Genomic DNA, 16,854 nt, shown 5'->3' on the forward strand with positions numbered 1-16,854 from the left:
CTAAATGTCGACAATTGAATTTGCTTAGAATTCCAGTTAGTCGTCAACATTGAACGGTAGATTGATTTCTGCGGAAATCTACTAGATGGAGCTGCATGGATCTAATGACGATCGGATCAGACGTATGTCACACGAAATCCTTGCGATTCTGCTCACAGCAATCGGGATTCCGCTTGTATCGGAATCAGTGATTGATGGTAAACAACAATCCACAATGTACATTAAATACGTACATATAAGTATTTTATATTAATACACGTCAACCGGAACCACAACTGGGTTTCGTCGAGATCGTCATAACCATTAACACAACAATCGTCGTTGGAATGATATCATGTCCACCAGTGTTATTCGACGCAGTAGCGTCGTACCAACATATATTTGTATATATCAAGCACCGTTTGGAAATATAGGGGCGAATCCTATCTCCAACAATCATGTTTCCTCGTTGCCTTTTGCCCCTATTATTGCAATCGCTTACAAGTACCCCTGCCGACTGGGGCCAACTGATCCTCTGCATTGCTCGAAACCTCGTATATCCACATCTTCTATCTTCATTCACCGGCTTATACTCCCCTTCACACCTCCTTATTCCGCCCTTAAGGGTCGCCCAGAATTGCGCTCATCGCATTGCCCGGCCCGTTGTGTAAGGGTCTTCCTGTTCGCATCGATGTGCACAGTCTTAGCCTACACTGAACTGCCACGCCGTGTATGCGTCTGCGCGAACGACGCTTGTGAGAGCTATGGCAGTGGCTGCTACGCCGCGTCCGATGGCGCGAATCCGATGGTTGCCTTGCAGGCAATCTTATAGTCGATCTATCTTTTCCGCTGCACACATGCAATCACTCTTACTGCAGCTGCTGCTGCTGCTTCCTGTCTATGCGTGCTTGCCTAAACCCACGCATACGCCGTGGCTAGTCTGTGTCTTTCGCTGGTGCCCTGGTAGACTCGGATCCTTTGCTATCTTAATCTCTCTCTCTCGCTTTCTGCCGTAGCCACAGTGGCTTCGAGGGTGGCAATATAGCTACTACTGATGCTGCCGAAGCGGTACTTGTTCGGGTAAGCTGTATGAGCTTAAAAGCACTTCTTCAACAACGCCAATGCCAGCCATCTTTGCGGGCATCTCTTAAACGAAAATGGCTCATATCACTAGCACGACTGTGCTGGTGCTGACGTCTGACATACGTCGCCTCTATGGCCAGGGCAAAACGGACGAACATTAAGAAACTAGAAGGTGTAACTGTGCCTAATCTGACGACATAGGCTAGTTTCTTGACTAGCGGCGATATTTACGCCGCGTCCGATGTCCCACAAGCCACCTATAACACGTATTCAGTCGTTTTGGCCGACCCAGTGACCGCTCTAACACCGCTGAAGAATACAGTACACAGATATGACGATGCCGATTGAGGTAATGAAAGTTAGGAAAAACTACTCTCACGCCTCGAGCGCCGAAGCCCTGCCGGTTGCTGGAGCCCCACATTAATTTTTGCTGGGCTGCAACAGCTGAGGCGGTAAAAAGAGACTATAGGGACCACCCTATTTCTGTCATACATGCACTTTCGAATGCACCTATTTATCTAAAAAGATTCGTTTAAACAGGTAAACTGTTTTAATGTTGTCTAGGCCTATCGATTGAGATGGAAATCCTACAATTTACCCACTTGCTGCGTTTCTCTCGTGATCCTTTCTTTATCTACTGTATCACAATGCGAGGACGCTGAACGATAGAGGTCATCATGTGAAAATCATTTAATCCACGTAAAAACAGGCGTATTTTGTCTCGCCGTATGTATCCCGCGATGATGTTGAACCATACTGTGAATATATCTCGGGCTATGTAATTAGTTCGATTCTGTCCAGAATAGTTCGTTGCTAAGTTAAAAATGACTCTCGAGATGTTGCCGTTGTAATAAACACAAAACAAATAAACGTAATATATTTAATGAATATAATAAATTATATATTACAAACACACCTCTATCTTATCCTTAAATTCAATGCCGTCCATTATTTTTTATGCATTTTGAGGTTAATATGGGATTTCAACGCTAATCTGTCTTCTGTTGAGTGGTTCCTTATGATCGGGTCTCTTCGTTGTTACCGATATCGTGAACTCATAACTCGTTCCTATTTTATGATCATAATTATTACTACAACCATGTAGATGTTAGTTCGTGTAAAAATGTCTCGTTTCTGGCCCCGCTCGCTCTGGCGGGGCATATGCAGAACAGCTATTCATGGCGTAATTCAACATTTGGCGTATCGCATCCGGGCCCACGTACCCATTATTTCCTTCATGTGTGGATGGGGGACAGTATTAGAAAAGGATGACTTTTTAGAAACGGGAAGCAAGCATAGAGCGAAATGCTTTTTTTACTGTCCTCTCCTCTTATCCCATAGAAAGATTGTACTTTCGTTCTATACACAGATCTGAAAGCGGCTTTGAAATCACAGTACGTACCTATGATGGGCGTAAAAATATGAATGTTCTCTGGTTTTACGAATGAACAGAACGTTCCGACGTCACATCCTTTACAAGTTAAATAAAGCCTTCATCTCAGGAAATACTTGAAGCAGCAAAGGTTCGCAGGTGATTTTTGGGCGTCGCGCGTACACCTAACACTATCCACAAGTTTCGGCACTTTCGACAATAAGGATTTCGGTCTCGCCTGTTCCGTAGCTGGTAGAAGCTAGGTGTTGATGTACAGCAGCACAGATTTTTCTATATATCGAACCTCCATTTCTCCATCGATGCTTTATAATTTGTTCTCTTTGCGGGTCCATCAAATGGTAGCATCCATTTCCATTGTCTTCACACGGAAAAGAAGAAACCGGAAAACACTGGGATCATAACGACCAAATGGATTTATCAATTCCAAACGATCTGAATTTAAACAGGTTCCAAGCAAAATAAACCGAGCTTGAGTTTACATTACAGTCATCAGACTATGCTATTATATATCAAGTCGCAGCAAGCCTTCTCGACAAGAATCGACCACAGCGGCAACAGCGCCATTGCAACTTCAATGGTGATGTAGTCACTGTGGCCATACAACACGCTGAGGGCGCTGCCAGCGCTCAAGTCGGTGGCATCACCTGCGTCAACATCCTATGGTGATCCAAACGTATTATCCGACCGATCCAGCAAGCAAGCTAAAACGACAAAATTAACTGACGCTTAGGTTGCCCCTCTCGCCTTATCGTGAAGGGCCCAGAAGGCCGTAGCTTTTGCTGAACTCTTGTCACTTAGCGACCCGAAGGAAGCCCTTCACCCGTCACCCCCTGTAAACGGTGTGTTCAAGAGGCATCCCGACTGTTGTGTACAGTGGTACAATCTGCACGATGGCGTCACCGCGTAAAATGCGCGTTGTGTCCCCGAACCGAAGCAAAGAAAGGACGAAAGAGAAAAATATAGAGGATGGGGATGCAAGCCACAGATCTGCTTTTCTCTGTTTACTCAACCGTAGCGCCTGGCTTCACCGTGAAGCGGCAATTTCAAGGCTGCTAACAGCGTAAACTTTTCCAGTGTCGCTGGCTTTATCCCTAAACTCTATGATAATTTGTCATGCTAGCGATGGGTGCTGCATTGCGTAGAGGCGGTCTAGCCGTGTAGCTATCAGGTTCATAGCGGGTTGTTGGTCAGCCCAATTAACAGAGTCACCAGACGGACGCGGCAGTCAGTTCACTACCTACTTTAGGAGTGAACGAAGAGTATACGAATGGGTGACTAACACTGCTGTCTCCGTTGTCACCAAGGTTCGTCACCTCTACCTCTCGGCATGCGCTTTATCCGCTACCGCTGCCTTGCTTGGATCTACTGGATGCTCTCGCTACTACTACCGATGGTCATAATTTTCGTTAGATCTATCAATATGATTGTCATTATCATGGTCCTCTTTTCGAAGGCAACAGACATGGGCTGAGCGAGACAATTTAGGTGGCGGATTCGAAAAGCGTTCCTCACCCCATCCCCACTGACCTTTTCTGCCCCGCCATATAGTTGATTTTTGCATTGGCACAGTAATAACCGTAACTGTGGCTGACGCGTCTCGGGTGATCATGGATGGCTTTGGTCATCCTATGGCTCCATAGGCGCCGCTCTGTCCAGGCAGTCGATGGAGCGTCTAACGCTTTATATAGGCGTTGATGTTGTGGCTGTCACTGCTGATAGTGGTAACAGAGGCCGCGAGTACTGGTTGATATTATTATCAAAGTGGCGCTTTTTCGTCGTCGCGGTTGTCACTATCGCTTTGACTCACTTGGCCTTTGAGTTGTGACCTATCCGTTTCAACAAACGTGTGCTCCATAAATACAGGTATCTAGCCATGTATTGACAAGAAGGTAACGCGCAAATCAGACTCGGCATCGGAATAGTACTACTTGGCCCTGCCTTGGTCTGTCCTATTCGAATATGTAGGACGGCTACCGCAACGGTCACAGCAGTGACGATGAAAACAATACGTGCGTAACGAAAGGATTCTCGATCATCGCTACATACCCATACGGCAGAACATATGTACACAGCATGACCCAGTACACTTGGTATCGTGCTATCGACAACAGACTGATCCTGATAATGCGACTATTGCTGTTACTCCCGCAGTGGCTACAAGGTCTACTATATATGTAGGGATAATTGAACAAATTATACATATATATTTGTACGATTGGCCCCGTGGGCGCGAACATCTGCCTTTTCATATCGCAGCCAATGCTCCGGCACGTATCAGTTGCAGGTCGAGATAAATAAGCGAAAGTAAAATGGTGGACCAGTATATAGCAAGACCCAGATGGCAAAAGCCAATAAACGCGAAAATCTCAATCGGGAAAAGCGGCCGCTCCAGGAACAGGACTTGCTACGTCAACATATTCATGCAAGCACTGCGCATTCATGCCAAAACGGTCGACGACTGCATCCCGTATTGAACTTACCTCGCTGCCGACAAAAAAGACGATGGCGTTTGGGAAACTCAGCTCACTAAACCTCACTAGCTCACACTTTTATAGGCCATATGATTCATATGTTATTGTAATCATCATCGTCAACGGCTAACCCCGTCAGCCCCTAATTATAGCTAAATTTTATCGGCAACAATGTTTGTGCTACACGGAACGGTGATTTCATCCATGCCGTACTTGACGCCAGCTATCGTCTAAAGTTAGTATACGTTATGTGAGCTTACAATGAGTTCAAGGTTGACATTGTATTTTTAGGATTTGAGCGAGAAAGCTCCTGCAAAGCGCTAAGTACAAGAACTCTGTTTGTCCGTCCGTAAGAGGGCCACGACGTGCCCCCTAACAATACTAGCAAACGTATCGCATACATAATTGCTATTAGTTTTCCATTCTGTGAATAGTGGAAGTATCTGCTTCTGCATATAGATGTATCGTCCTTAAGGCTTACAAAACTAGCTAGAAAATCAACATTCAATAGAAAGGCAAGCAGTTGTAGATTTAAATTGTCCGTCAATTTACGTTACGTCCACACATAGGGTTATGTCTAATAGAATAATACTGTTACGTATCCACACCTATAGATACATATGATAAAATGTAATCAGTCACTCATAATTAAAAAAACAAGTAGTATTAAGCATGATCATTATATCATATTCCATAAATTGTTAGAATGGGCCTTCCTGCGATTGGGACGATTCTGGGCTGGGTCGATATGTTTCGTCAATTAGTTCCGTGACCCAGTACGGTTCCATTCATTCAATCCCGTCAAAGCACCACCAACGTTTGGAACCGTACTTCAATGAACAATTACGGAAAACCTCCCAGTGGACGAAGAACCTACCTTTCTTTCTCTAGAAATACTGAGCTTCACTCGTAACTAGGTGTTTGCTTTAGTAACTTCATAGCTGATGTCTATTAGTTGTTTCGAAGTGTAGTGTCTGGGTTCAGGCATTCGAATGAACGTGCATATTAAACTAAGCGTGAGGCCAACATAAAATTAGAAAGTTACAGTTAAATGTCGACCAGACATTCACGCAACGTATGATAGAGATAACATATCGTCTATCGTACACCGTCAATAATTAGCATTCGTGGTATTTAAGCGGTGTTTTAACTTTGCATTCGAACGGCCGCGGCTGACCCAAGTTACAAAACAGGCTAGTAAATTAAGTGGGCCGTCGCGTTTAACACTAGAACTAGGGGAGACCTCGAATTAGTCTATTGTTTGTCGTTTGCCCAGGCTGTTCTGGGCCCTTTTATCAATAAATTTACTGACACCTGTTGTACGCCCACTTCTACAATGTCCGATACTTTCTAAAATGTATCGTTTTTATAACTAAACATCATTTTTTGATGGCGTTTCGCTCGATGGCGACTTGACAAAGCGTGACACACTGTGCCTTTGTATTCCTACGATCTAGGTGCTTAATTTGTTCATACAATTTCAGATTATCTGAAGTTGATAGCCCCAATAACGTATGCAATAGCCGTTCTGACGTTATGAAGAGGACGACAACAGCCTCGTAATGTTTATAGTTAGAGAGGATAAGTAAGAAAATCTCATTTTCAGGTTATAAAGCAAACATTAATGTTCGCTTCTCTCATCGTTTCGGTTTTATTCGACTAACAACTCGATGTGGCCTGTCGGTGAATATTCAAAAAAAAAGCAGGGCCTATCTGTACATACATAAGCCCTGTTTCTGTGCGCATATTTTTACATTGCGTACATTGTTTTACTGATTTGATTGGTGGAACTAAATATGCTCAATTTGTTTTGAGATACAAAAGATTCCCGCTTCTCTCCTGCTATCTGGCCGTTCCGTATTACACAAATTATTCATATATTATATAAATATGTCCATTAATTCACTCGTCAAGTTTCAAATTGTTTGTTTTTGCCTTTTTTCTTTTATTTTTGTTGAAGGCTCCCTGCCCGCTGCCGTGGTAAACTATGACATTCAATGTCAACAATATTGCTGCCTGGTGTCGACATTTTGTTGACCAAGCCCGCAGCATCTGTTGATCTCATCTGTCGAATTCGTTGTTTGGGCATCATCTGCTACCGTTTATCTGAGCAGGACGCCAATAGCTGGACCACCAGTTGGTTGAGTACCCACAACAGAATGTGGCGGCTATACGCAGAAGCATTGCTTTCCACTGAATCTCAAAGCATTCATCATTGCATCGAGCGCTTCAAGCACTTCCTTCACGAGACGGGGCGAGCCGCGCGCTATCAGCTTAATCTACGGGGCCCCCTTTAGGCCGGTGCTATCGCCTCGGGCCCGCCCATAGGCGGGGAAACAGGTATCCGCATAGAGTGTGTGGGCGCAACTGTAAACGGACCCAGGGGATGCTCTTATTCAAATCAACTGGCAAGTTGGCCCGGACTGTGATCGCAACTTCGTCTACCGTCATCGCCTGGTGTCGGCGTTGCTTTCGCATCCACCACCGATCCAGCGTCCCGTCCTTTTTAAGCGTCGAGCTACCGAAAGTAACGTAGACTGGCAGCCGTGAGCCCGTGTCCCGCGGGCTCGTCTATGCAATGAAGGGGACTGGCCGACTGTCTGACTAACGGGGGAAAGACGGAGCAGTCATAGGGTGAAGGCAGACGAGGTAGGTAAATGGTTGCCGCGCTCATACCTCGTAACATCTCAAAGTCTTATCGCATCCTGGTTCTCCACTACCGTGTAAAATTCGCTCTGTGAATGCCGCCGAGGCAAACGCTGATTGCATTTGTCAGCCAAGCGCAGCAAGGTTCGGACTCACACTCAATTCAACGCAACTGTCAGGGAGGAAGCACTGAGTCTTGGGTAAAGAGCTAAGTATTGGATGGGCATGTAGAAACCGGGAACATGAAAAGTAAAGACGAAGACGTCGAAAGCATTAGTTTTTAACTTTGTGTTAGCGTAACTTTTACTACCAAAACGTCGATTTGTTCGTGTAGCAATAAATCGCATAGAGAATAATATAAATAATCAAAACTACCTCGCGTTGCGTTGCATGTGCTAGACTTTCGAGGGGCGCGCGAGCGATCTGGCTTGAATCTTAAGAAGCCTAGACAGCTCTTCTACAAGAGACAAAAAATGGCCGTAATGGTTGGACTTATCTGAAAAAAGCGAATCGAGGAATAAGAAAGAGTAGAATACTTTGAAAGTGTTGACACGATTATTTATAATCGTTGAACTTCTGGAACCCAATCAACAGCAGCGATACACAGCTGCCCGCTGTTTGCGGTCGAATAGTACCGATCCTTTGACCTTTGATCGACCCAGCACGGGCAAGTAGTTATTTTCACCGGCAAACGTCCACATGGATCCTGGGCATGATTCAGAAAGCCGATAAAAACCCGTAAAGGTTCTGTCATTAGATTAGGAAGATAAATGCGGCAGAAAAATTCAATCTGTTCCTTTTCGTTGTCAAAAATCGCATATCAACCTCCTGAGACTCTCGCCACATCTGGCGTATCACAACGGAAATAAAACAATATGATAGTGCCAATCTACGATAAGGTTAGTAATAATATAACCAATCATAGCTGCGTAATAACATCACACCCATATAAGTCGTATACTGACCACGCACAACTTGATACCTTTAAATGGATACTAGGTAGTGCCGAAAATGAACAGGGCCATAGTATGAAGTGCAATGACTTCAACGCAGACTTTCAATCCTCACATTAAGTATTCGACTCATTTCTGACTTGGTGGATTCGATAGTATCGTCTACCTAATAAACCTGTCACATTACGTATCGCAGCGCGGTTCATATTCGCTGAATGTATATCTATCCCATTGTGACTCAGTACCCCAAAGCAAACGTTCGTCCAAACAACTATTACTATCTGATATTCAAGCCGCTGCTGTCATTTACATGGCCATCGCGTCCGCAGTCGGACTGCTGTGATCTATGTAGTTCATCAATGCTTTGTGTACTTTCCAGAAGCAGCTTCGTTTTTACCGAAGAAATCAGGCACAATTGTTTGCTTTTATTGTAAGAAACTGCACTAACCACGAAAATAGATTATCTTCTATATTGGTTTTTTATTTGTCCGAAAACGGAGAGAACGCCGTACCGATATTTTTTCAGGAGAAAAGGAAAACGGGGAAAAGTTAACTTTAACCAGTAAAGTGCTGGGTAGATTTCAGTGGATAGCTAAATATTGAACCGATATCAACGTCCCAGTGAGAACAGTTGTAGCTCTAACTCTAAAATTATGATATTCTTTGCTGTTATGTACTTATTTCGGGTATTCTCTAAGCATATTGCGTTTGCACCTGCTTAAACGGAGCACAACTTAGAAACTTTTGTGTTCTTTTTGCTTCAGTATATCATAGAGTTGTTTCGGTACCTGTCCTCAAGTCTGTATGTGGGCAGTGATTCTTTCGCTATACGTATATCTCTTACGACACGATGGTCGCTGGTTTCATAGTCAGGGTCATGACATAGGGCGGGTTGATTACCGTTTGCTTCACTAGCCTATTGTGCATTCACGGGCTATGAGAGGGTCTCTTACGCAAAAGTTCTGGCACTGTCTCGTAGCGGAAAATAGCTTGCTGTCCAGGCCCTGTGGAGCGTACTATTTCACTCAGACATTGGCGGCTCGATTTTGACCGTCTACAAGCCAGTGGGATGGCTGCTTTGCTGACTGACTAGCCAGCACGCGGGAGGTCCTTTCACGTCTTGCGCCACATAAACGTATCCCACCTGCTTCTCTTTAATCTCTTCCGACCTTTTTCTGTGCCTTGGATAAGATTTGGGCAACCGTCCACGAGACTTACCGCATTTACATACGTTGCCACTGGAGACGGTTGTGGGTATCTACCTACGTTAGTTCTGTTTGCAGTTCGCCAAGGAAACGCCGCAAGGACAACGTCGAGGTTATGGGTAAAGCCTACGTCGTTCTTAGCAACTAGCTCGACTCAGTTTCGTTCTGCTTCGTCAGTGAAGACTGTCTTACGATGGACTGATAACCCATTTTGTCGTACAATTGGGCAAGCAAAGAGTCGGCCGCGCAGATGGTATCTCAGGAGACGGGAGATGACCTGCAGCTAGTGTCGCAGTCGCTTGAATCCTTCACTTACCCAGATCTTTAGGGTTTAATAGGGAGTAAAGTAGGACAAAAGATGTCGCTAGTTAGGCGAGCTCCAGTCGTGGCATAGCGAAATCCAATTCTTCAAGCAACGAATACCTGCTGCTTGCGTACACTTCATTGTCCTGTCCCGACCCCCTTGTAAACAAATCGGGTGCAAACGGGGGATGCAGCTATTTAAGGACAAGTTATTCGTCGTGGCTTACCCATTACGCTTACGGCAGCGTCGTTTCTGAAGACGCTGCGTCCAGAAAGTATAGTTTCTGGAAGCAAACAGCGCTTGCGAAAGCCACCTGCATTACATGTAGTCACCTTCCGGGCACACATCCCGGATTTGAATAGCTGCCACGGAATCCATTCGATTGCACAAGCTCCATTGCAGCCGTCACTTTTCTTGACCCTCTACTTCTTCCAACATCAGCCACGGCCCTCACAAGCATTCTGATTAAGCTTGCTGTTGTCGTTGTTATTGTCGTCCTTACTATTGTCTAGGCCGCCATCGGCGTAGCCGTCACAGTAAGATGGGGTCTATGGTTATCACCCTTCTATGAACGAAACGGCGACTCGACTCACAGACGTTCAAGCTGCGTTTGTAGAAGCAGTTGCTAGCACCAGTAATACTGCATAGTCCTTTGGAGAAGCGAAGGCACTACTTATCGATAAGTGGCAGCGTGTATTCCTTTCAAAGACTGTTCAGCGTGAAGGCGTAAAGCCCTGGGGCGTCAGAAGTGGTATGTTGCCAGAGCCTAAAGCGAAGCAGTCACTTCCCATTTTTCAGTTTTCGCCTTGACATGTCAATCCCGTCGCGGAGTTAGCGGTGCCATGTGTTCGGGGGTGGCCAACGGGAAGAAGGCGGTAACATAAAAATGAAAAAACTACCAGCTGCCCGGGGCATTCGCACAGCAAGCAACGTTTTGGTTATTCGTCACCCGACTTCGTTTAGTATGAGTCTGTGAACTATGCTTATTTTATATAAGCTCGCGATTAAATGTACGTCAACTAATATTTGACGAGTATTTAGCTGGCAAGGCGTCACACACTGCGGTTATATATAGATTGCTTCGCATGTATTCTGCCAGTTGGCTCAGTCAATCAAATTATAAATATCATAATTTTACTAAATAATTGAGAAATAAAACAGCTCACGTTGCTCGAGCGCGCATACCTAATAGAGCCTGATCGTCGCACAGACGCAATACATAATATGCGTGGCATTAAGCACGACCAGACAAAGGCAAATATTGTCTAATGGCGACGAGGGCAATCATCACAAATATGAAAATGATACCATAATCTTTACTACAATACCGTTCTACACATGTATTCAACGAGTAAACAACATCCGAGTAACCTTTCAGGGCTGAGATGATTTCCAGGTCGTGCATCGGTAAGTAGATATGACATTTATAATTTATCGTAGACGGCCTAGCAGAAACATCTAAGCATAACACAGTCATAACCATCTTCGGCGTCAGTGCAGCATCCAACACCGACATCAGTGCATCTCCGGTGCGCACCTACACGTATAGTATCCGTTCTGCTAGTACAAAGAACACGCCTGACCATAATCTATAATGCAATATTAGCATCATGTTGTGATAGCTTGACACAGGTGCTCTACACCCGTTCCTCTGCTTACTGTTCGTCTCCCGACTTCCGTCTCTCACGCAGACTTATGTTTTCCCTGAATACTGTAAATGTTACCTTACAGCTTATTTTTCCTTGATACTGCTCTGCCCTCTATTGTTACCTAGTTAGACCTTACCACCGACTAGAACACTGCCGCCATATTCTCATATGCTACTTGCCTTTGTTGGCTAGCTGGCCTAGCTGCGTGCTTGTTGGACCCCAGCGCTATTGTACCCCACCAACTTGCAACGCTGCCCTGAACCAGCAGCAGTCTCTCCTAGCTTTTCAGCTGCGGGCTCCTGGCGGCTCTTTTACCAGCAATAACTCCTGAAGCAGAATCATTTTATTACATTATCGCCTCGCCGGCAAGGCAACAAGAGCGAGGCCAGGCTGTTAATCATCGCTTCAATAAAAGCTTCGCTCTTTTTTCTGCTGAGGCAGCCCAGGCCTTAAGCCGGCTCATTGTTGTTTCTGCCCGCGCGCTGTTGGTATTACCAGAACCGACGTCACCACCGTCCGATCCACGTCTGCGTCTGCTTCAGTTAGTCCGACACATCGGGTCGGGAAGGCGTCGGAACCTTTTCCTCTTATCCTGTTCCTTCCAGAGGGATGGAGCTATAAATATATAGGCAAATATCAGCCATCTATCTGTTCGGAACAACGAGATAGATACTGCCGCGTGTTACTGTAAAGCCTTACTGCAGGACCGCCTTATCCTGCCGATGTTGTACTTTGTTCACAGTCGATTCGTAGTTCGTAGCTGAACGTATAACGCGTTCGTAGCGTAACGAATAACGAGCGGGCAAACCGAAGGTTTGTTGGCTCATCGTCCTTGTGCCTTATATTCACTCCGCGTACGCTGTTCGGTATCGGAAACATATCATTGTCATTATTCATGAACAAACTATTTGTTCTCATTTGATTCCATTTTATTAGCCTTAGTCAGGTTGAGGAGTCCTTGAGCTTGAATAAATACATAGGACACGTTTGAAGAGATCGCATACAAACAGAAGCAGCTATTCTTCATATTTCTATATTTTCATTTATCATTTGCTGCCATTTATTATTAGGCTGATGCATACTAACGCTCAACGTAACACAGCCTTTTTAAGCACGTAAAACTGCGCCGGCCAAGCACCTGCTTAGCCAGAACAAATTCAGGACGATAATTTTTGTGCCTACAAGACGCCGGGTTGATCATCCTGCATGTAAAACGACATCACCATATCTAAAGGAGTCGTCTAGAAAGTAATTTGAATCTCTTCCTCACAGCTGTATTAACATAAGGTAAAGCCAAATATTCATCGCATGCCCTCAAGAAAGCATCCAAGAAGCCGAAGTCCAAGCAAGAGGAGTTTAACTTCGCGGAGTCGCATTTTACCTTGATATAGCAAATTAATCTACGAATGAATCGCGGCTACGCGAAATTACGGATACTGATTTTTATCGAAAACTTCACATATAGAAGACAGCAAACTCCGTTGGTTAAGGCGGTCCCGTTTCACGCTACCCTTTGGTCCCGTCTAGCAAACAACTTGAACGTTACCAGCCCTTCTCGTGGCTTGGCACATTTGCTCCCATGAATTGAAAATCATGCTGTCTTCTTTTCACCGCTACCGACGAGCACGGAGGTCGGAGCCGCAGATCAAAAAGATCAACACCTTTAGAAAGGGCTTCTCGTCCTGGACCGTTGAACGTAGGCCCTTCCTAACGTGTACCTTTTCTTTCCCTCACATGAGTCGAAGAGATGATCCATACAGGTCATGGGAAGCAGGTAGAGCAAATCCCTCAAGCATAGCCCTTTCCTAAGTAACACTCCTTTTTGCTATTTTCGGGGAGGTTATCGCCTTCTAATTGGTTGAACGTTATGACTGCCTCGATCCAGGTCGGAGGTCCATTGCTACGAAAGGTCAACGGAAACCTTTTCACAGTACATCGTTCACTTTAAGGTAGAGAACTCCTCATGGCCATCCAAATAAAAAACAATGTATTAGCCACGAACGTTCACATAACTACCCGTTCTTAGATCATACAATTCCGTCCGTTATCAATACGATTTACTTCTTGGTTAAATGTCTCGGCATGGTCTGCACGGCATGTTAATGACTAATAAATCTAATGCCAGCGCTTACCCTTCTAATTAACCTAGTAGTTTTCTTACCAAAGTGTTAGTATATGATTCATGATTAAGAAAACAATGGAAATTATTTCGTACAATGATTATACTCTTAATTTAAAAAGAAAAGTCACTTTTACGTAGTAGGTTGTAGGTAGTAGACCTAGCAGACACTTAGCCAATTATTGTTGTTTCAAACATTTATCAAAGTATATAACAGATCCTTCCGATTTATATACCCTTAAAAAGCTTACTTCTAACTTCCTAATTCCCGCAGATCATTGACTTCCTGGTTCCCAGCAGATCTCTTGCCAAGTTAATCGATAAAGGGATTTGCGACAGACTCCAGTTAAGCAAATTACTGGCTATAGTCGGTCCTACATCACTTCCGACGGCATTCAATACTTTTGACAGTTTCCATCTCTATAGTTGGGTAACCTTTGGAGTTTGTGAGACGTTGTAGCCTTATATTACGTTGTGAACGTGCGGTCGGGGCAGTGGATGTTACTCAAGCACACACCTGACGAAAGGGTTTTTGTTTAGGAAAAAGTGTCTGCTTAAGCAAGCAATGTCTGCTAAAGCAAAGGACGGCCAGACAGCGAAAAATAACGGGGCTTCGTCCGCTTGTCTTGTCGACTGGTTAGCTGGCTGACTCTTGCTGCCCCTGTTCCTCACTAAAGATCAGTCCTCATTTTAAAAGACTTCCGTCCTTTTATTTAGTCTCATACGCACGCTCCCATTCTATGCCAGCAGCAGAGGCATAAGACGTCGTTCGAGAACGATAAAGCTTTTTATGTGTCAGTACAGTAGATGCCATAGCAGACCGAAAAGTGGAGAGGCAGTGGTCACAGCAGTGAAAACTACGATTCTCTGTCTTAAGCTTAAAGGTTGAAGACGCAATTTGCGCAATACAGGAAGTGTAGAGACGTCATGTGCGAGCGGACGTCGATGGGAGGAAAGCGGCCAGAGCTGACGCTAAGCAAAAAAAAAGAACAACTCCTTATGTGTTAGTAAAAGCAGGTAAAAGGGCTAAAGAGCCACAATTCAGAAAATTGATCGTCCGATTAGCGGCTTGATTCGATTTAAGCATAACGACGTTTTCCGTGTTTCCGGTATCCAGGTTGCCGTAGTGGGTGAGGGAGCACGCCATATTATTCGTATGGTAGCGCATACCTGATAACATATAAACAAATATAGATACATATGTGAGACGAATTTGCACGTAGACACGATAAACAAGCTCTGTATGCCCAATCATTACAAGAATGACTTTGGGTCGTTTTTGTTAATTGGTTCCAATGCACACAACATGTGCATGAAACTTGTGAATATCTTCCGCTTAAATGTGACAGTTTCAAGCATGCTCATTTTTAGACAAATTAACATCACGAAAGAACTGTAATTATTTAGTTTTGGTTGCGTGACTTTCTGATCACCCTGTTATGTTTTTTCGTTTACCCATAACAGGTTATGACGGGTTACACGGCCGTCAGACCGGTACGAAATTCTCTAATTATAGATGAAACAAAAAAATACGTGAAATAACACTTGCCTAACATATGGTACAAGATATAGCCCAACATGGTTAGAAGGACTGATGCATAAGTGAAGGTTTGCACAAACTGTCTCTCTACCGTCAGGACATTGAAGCTGCTGTGCATGGTATCGACGTGACTATGCGCACATGCAGATCCTGCGGTCTATACAGGCCTTGTTTTCAATAGGGCGCTAGTTGAAGAAACGGCGGCGACGACAGGCAAGGTTGGACAAACAAGCACACAGGCAGGCAAATCTATCGAAGGACCTACCGACTACTTCAACTTCTGCGGGTTTGCTTGCAGCTGAAGGAGCTCGGAACAATGGAACAAACAAGAGTGCTGGCATTGACCAAGGAATGCATACGTATGCGAGTGAGTTCAGTCATGCCATGCTGGGCTAACTCGATTGGGTCACAGTCGCGACAACAGTCAACGGTAGTAGGAGCCAACTGTGGCGACGCCAGTAAGCAGTAACATAAGATGTGCTGCAAACACGCACGTTGCGACTTCATTGCTTCGCTACTCTTGTCATTTCCTCCTTTCCTTTTTTTCTCCCTCTTTCCCAATTTCATCCTGGCACTTACCAGCAGCGGCCTTCGTTGCGTTCCGCGGCATTTTTCGTTTGGAAACGAACGTCCGCAGTTAAACGCTCGTTTCCTTTCCAGCCAACGCAGTGCAGCATACGTATTGGTCAGAGGTTGGCACAGCGCAACGGTTTGTGCGTACGACGTCCTTCTGCGCCCATTTCGTCTGTTTCTACAGGTCTATAGATCTGAAGCAACCTCGGCAGTGAGGCAGAACCGCCCGGAGCAATTGCTATTTTGCAAAATGCGCGCGAGAGAGCAAAAGAAAACGGCGTAGAAATGTACTTAACCAGACGGGAATGCTTCCCGGGAAACGCACTTCTACCTGGCATATACTGGTTGGCACATTAAGCAAGGCCGATGGTTAGGGCTACACGGACGGTAGAAGACCTAGAACAAGAGGCCGTGTGCTCGCAGGGGCTACCACGCACAAACGTGACAGTTGACAAGCGCCCGCCTGCCACAATGCAAGGTAGCGTGGCTCACTGGGCCTACAGCCTTGTTATGGTTGTTCCATGTCGTCGCCGTGCCGTTCACGCTTTGCGATGACGTGCTGGCATGAGTTTGTACAAGTCGATAGATAAGCGGAGCAGCTTAAAAAGAAAAGGCGGATGAGACGAAACGCGTTTCGGTGTAATCAAGGAAAGCACTTCACAGGGCATGAGGTAGGGAGTTGGAACCGAGGCTGCCTGTGGGTAACGCCGCAGACGCTAGATATTCCGACGGTAATGATCCTAGAGCAACTTCTGCGGGTTAAAGCTCGCAAGGAATTACAAGGACAAAATTTGTTTGTTTTACTTCGAGGCGATGGTGTACTAAACGAATCGAAGTATTTATTCGTAAGTGAAAGTTGGGCGGATTTGATGGGTGGCTGCTACTTTGATTTGAAGAAGATTTGAAAGATGACAACTAAAATGATTAAAATTCTTACGA

General features: G+C 45.0%; 1 protein-coding gene across 6 annotated transcripts in view; it reads right to left on the minus strand.

Annotated features, from left to right (window-relative positions):
• Nucleotides 1–16,854, minus strand: part of LOC111245610 (uncharacterized) — a 151,563-nt gene that overhangs the window by 81,906 nt on the left and 52,803 nt on the right. The gene's annotated exons all lie outside the window — the stretch shown is intronic.

Source organism: Varroa destructor, unplaced genomic scaffold (genome assembly GCF_002443255.2).
Source record: "Varroa destructor unplaced genomic scaffold, Vdes_3.0 BEIS01000002.1, whole genome shotgun sequence".
NCBI lineage: Eukaryota > Metazoa > Arthropoda > Arachnida > Mesostigmata > Varroidae > Varroa > Varroa destructor.